The sequence below is a fragment of the Harmonia axyridis genome, chromosome X, assembly GCF_914767665.1.
Source record: "Harmonia axyridis chromosome X, icHarAxyr1.1, whole genome shotgun sequence".
Classification (NCBI taxonomy): Eukaryota; Metazoa; Arthropoda; class Insecta; order Coleoptera; family Coccinellidae; genus Harmonia; species Harmonia axyridis.
This window is the reverse complement of record NC_059508.1, coordinates 37,192,205-37,197,204: the sequence shown is the minus strand read 5'-3', so window position 1 is coordinate 37,197,204 and position 5,000 is coordinate 37,192,205. Positions and strand designations below refer to the sequence as shown.

Below are 5,000 nucleotides of genomic sequence, written 5' to 3'. Positions count from 1 at the left end.
GACCGATGCACCACGTAATCTCGGGCAGACCGATGCACAACGTAAATGACGATCGGGACCGGGGCGATCGGTCGTATCTGACACCGCCGGCTCGGTTCTAACATCGTCAATGAGTCGGGGTTGAAAAAAAGGACGTGAACATTTTTCCTTATAAAAATCAAACCCGATCATGGATTTTGATTCTGATTGTTGATTATCGCTATTAGAACATATAAGGAGGCAACCAAATCAAATTTGAGAAAATTCCACGATCAGAAAATTTTTTTCGAAAAAAAAAAAAAATCGTAATCACCTCGGTCATGGCGAGTTATTTTCCGTATTTCATTCCACAATCAACGTACAACATAGAAGAAATCATCTCTCTAACTATCCTGGTTCAAAAGTTGTATCGGAACATTTCACGTCGTAATATCTCGCCAAGTCCAGACCTCGGCGATAGGTAGTATCTGACACCGTCCGCTCGGGACTGACATCGACTTGGACTCGGGCTGATGATGGGGAGGCGTTTAAGGACGTGAACATTTTTCCTTATAAAAATTAAAGTCGACAATGAATATTGATTCTGATTACTGATTTACGCTTTAAAAACACATTAGAAGGCAACCAAATCGAATTTGAGGAAATTCCACGATCAGAAAATTTTTTTCGAAAAAAAAAAAAATCCGAAAAATATTTTTCGATTCCTATTACTGATTTACTCTTTTAGAACACATTAGGAGGCAACCAAATCAAATTTGAGAAAATTCCACAATCAGAAAATTTTTTTCGAAAAAAAAAAAAATTCGAGGACACCTCGGTCATGGCAAGTTATTTTCCACAATCCATTCCCCAATCGACGTACATCACAGAAAAAATCATCTCTCTAACTATCCTGGTTCAAAAGTTGTATCGGAACATTTTCACGTCGAAAATATATCTCTAAGTCCAGACCGATGCACAACGTAAACTAGGGCTGAACCGATGCACCACGTAATATCGGGCAGACCGATGCAGAACGTAAACTCGATCATACCGATGCTTCACGTAATCTCGATCTTACCGATGCACCACGTAAACAAGGGCAGACCGATGCAGAACGTAAAGTAGATCTTACCGATGCACCCCGTAATCTCGATCTTACCGATGCACCACGTAATCTCCATCTTACCGATGCACCACGTGAACTGGATCTTACCGATGCAGAACGTGAATTGGATCTTACCGATGCACCACGTAAACTCGATCATACCGATGCACCACGTAATCTCGGGCAGACCGATGCACCACGTGAACTGGATCTTACCGATGCAGAACGTGAATTGGATCTTACCGATGCACCACGTAAACTCGATCTTACCGATGCACCACGTAATCTCAATCTTACCGATGCACCACGTGAACTGGATCTTACCGATGCAGAACGTGAATTGGATCTTACCGATGCACCACGTAAACTCGATCTTACCGATGCACCACGTAATCTCAATCTCACCGATGCACCACGTGAACTGGATCTTACCGATGCAGAACGTGAATTGGATCTTACCGATGCACCACGTAAACTCGATCTTACCGATGCACCACGTAATCTCAATCTTACCGATGCACCACGTGAACTGGATCTTACCGATGCAGAACGTGAATTGGATCTTACCGATGCACCACGTAAACTCGATCTTACCGATGCACCACGTAATCTCAATCTCACCGATGCACCACGTGAACTGGATCTTACCGATGCAGAACGTGAATTGGATCTTACCGATGCACCACGTAAACTCGATCTTACCGATGCACCACGTAATCTCGATCTTACCGATGCACCACGTAATCTCAATCTTACCGATGCATCACGTAATCTCGATCTTACCGATGCAGAACGTAAACTCGATCATACCGATGCACCACGTTATCTCGGCAGACCGATGCAGAACGTAAAAAAAAAGCTTACAGCACGCGGTGTTCCCAAGCGGTCACCCATCCAAGTACTAACCGCGCCCGACGCTGCTTGGCTTCAGTGTTCTGACGAGAACTGGCAATTTCAGCGTGGTATGGCCGTAAACAACATATATTGCGATATTTTCTATGATATCTCACTTTTTGGGAGCGGAAAGGACGTGAACGTTTTTCCTCATAAAAAATGAAATAACTTTTGGATATTAATTCTGATTGTTGATTTAAGCTTTAAGAACACATTAGGACATATCTCAATGAAATTTGAGGGATTTCCGAAATCGAAAAATATTTTTCGAAAAAAAAAAAAAATCCCAGAAGACCTCGGTCATCTCAAGTTTATTTCCATATTCTATTACACAATCAACGTACATCACAAAAGGAACCATCTCTCTAACTATCACAGTTAAATTTTTGTATCGGAACATTTCACGTCGGAATATCTCGCTAAGTCCAGACCGGGGAGATCGGTCGCATTTGACACCGTCCGCTCCGGTCTAACATCGTCTTGGAGTCGGGGTAACGATGGAGAGGCGTTTAAGGACGTGAACATTTTTCCTTATAAAAATTAAAGTCGACAATGAATATTGATTCTGATTACTGATTTACTCTTTTAGAACACATTAGAAGGCAACGCAATCAGATTTGAGGAAATTTCAAGATCAGAAAATTTTTTTCGAAAAAAAAAAAAATTCAAGAACACCTGGGTCATGGCAAGTTATTTCCCACAATCCATTCCACAATCAACGTACAACATAGAAGAAATCATCTCTCTAACTATCCTGGTTCAAAAGTTGTATCGGAACATTTCACGTCGAAATACCTCGCCAAGTCCAGACCGGGGCGATAGGTAGTATCTGACACCGTCCGCTCGGGACTGACATCGACTTGGACTCGGGCTAATGATGGGGAGGCGTTTAAGGACGTGAACATTTTTCCTTATAAAAATTAAAGTCGACAATGAATATTGATTCTGATTACTGATTTACGCTTTAAAAACACATTAGAAGGCAACCAAATCAAATTTGAGGAAATTCCAAAATCAGAAAATTTTTTTTCAAAAAAAAAAAAATCCGAAAAATATTTTTCGATTCTGATTACTGATTTACTCTTTTAGAACACATTAGAAGGCAACGAAATCAAATTTGAGTAAAATCCAAAATCAGAAAATATTTTTCGAAAAAAAAAAAAAATTCGAGAACACCTCGGTCATGGCAAGTTATTTTCCACAATCCATTCCCCAATCAACGTACATCCCAGAAAAAATCATCTCTCTAACTATCCTGGTTCAAAAGTTGTATCGGAACATTTTCACGTCGAAAATATATCTCTAAGTCCAGACCGATGCAGAACGTAAACTCGATCATACCGATGCTTCACGTAATCTCGATCTTACCGATGCACAACGTAAACTAGATCACACCGATGCAGAACGTAAACTCGATCTCACCGATGCACCACGTGAACTGGATCTTACCGATGCAGAACGTGAATTGGATCTTACCGATGCACCACGTAAACTCGATCTTACCGATGCACCACGTAATCTCGATCTTACCGATGCACCACGTGAACTGGATCTTACCGATGCAGAACGTGAACTCGATCTTACCGATGCACCACGTAAACTAGGGCTGACCGATGCATCACGTAAACGACGATCGAGAGGCGCGAAAGGACGTGAACGTTTTTCATTATAAAAATTGAAATAAATGATAAATAATGATTCTGATTGTTGATTATCGTTTTTAATATGCATTAGTAGGCAACCAAATGAAATTTGAGGAAATTCCGATAACAGAAAATTTTTTCGAAAAAAAAAAAAATTCATGAAATCCTCGGTCATCGCAAAATATTTACCATATTCTGTTCGATAATCAACGTATATTTAAGAAGGAATCATATCTGTATCTATCTTGGTTCAAATTTTGTATCGGAACATTTTGACCAAAGTCCGAGCTTCGGCCGAAACAGACACCGCTGACCTGGCCTATCGATCGACCGAGAGTCGGGGATAGAGCGTAAGTGTTGTCTGGAGGGGAACCCTGTGCTCTCCTGACATATATAGGGAAGGTGGTCGCGTTGGGCGATGCAGAACGTTTGGATCGGGAATTATATTTTTGGTTCAGCTATTGGAATATGGTTTATTGTTGGTATATATTGGCGAAATAACGTTCTTACTGACTGGGGATATTCATAAAAATGAGTCCGGAGATTTTCAGATCGAAGTCCGAGTGATCCGACTTGGAAGGCGTGTTGGGTGGGTCGAGATGGCTTAGATCGATCAGACGAGGCGGGCTAAGTGTTGACGTCATGCATCGGTCCATTTTCAGATTGAGTCCGAGTAATCCGACTTTGAAAGAGTGTTGGGTGCGTCGAGACTGTTTAGATAGATCGGACGAGGCGGACTAGGTGTTAACGACATGCATCGGTATATTTTCTGATCGGAGTCCGAAGAAATCGGCCCTAGTAGGCGCAGCGGACGGTCGAGACGGCCTCGGTGGGTCGGATCGATCGGGAAAAGTTTGCTAAATCGTGTCTGGAGGGGAACCTTGGGTTCTCCTGACATATATAGGGGATAAGGTTTGGGTGAACGATTCTTCACGTAAAAGTTGAGTAATTTATTTTTCGATAAGCTTTTGGATATTGATGAGAAGTATATGTATATCTTCGATTAAAAGAATTCTTACCGTCTCGATGTATATTATATTAGATATATAAGAAATAGTTAACGTGATGCATCGGCCGATTTCCGGATCGGAGTTCGAGAGATGCGACTTTCGATGCGCGATGGGTGGATCGAGACGGCCTAGATCGATCGGACGAGGCGGACTAGGTGTTAACGACATGCATCGGCGGATTTTCTGATCGGAGTCCGAAGAAATCAGCTCTAGTAGGCGCGGCGAACGGTCGAAACGGCCTCGATCGATCGGACGAGGCGGACTAGGTGTTAACGACATGCATCGGCGGATTTTCTGATCGGAGTCCGAAGAAATCAGCTCTAGTAGGCGCGGCGAACGGTCGAAACGGCCTCGGTGGGTCGGATCGATCGGGAAAAGTTTGCTAAA

At 42.4% G+C, this 5,000-nt stretch overlaps 1 non-coding gene across 1 annotated transcript; it reads right to left on the bottom strand.

The window, feature by feature from the left end:
- Positions 1 to 1,923: 1,923 nt before the first annotated feature.
- LOC123688386 lies at positions 1,924 to 2,042 on the bottom strand. Its single transcript, XR_006749910.1, has one exon. It is a non-coding gene; the product is annotated as a 5S ribosomal RNA (ribosomal RNA).
- Between the last annotated feature and the right edge of the window lie 2,958 nt (positions 2,043 to 5,000).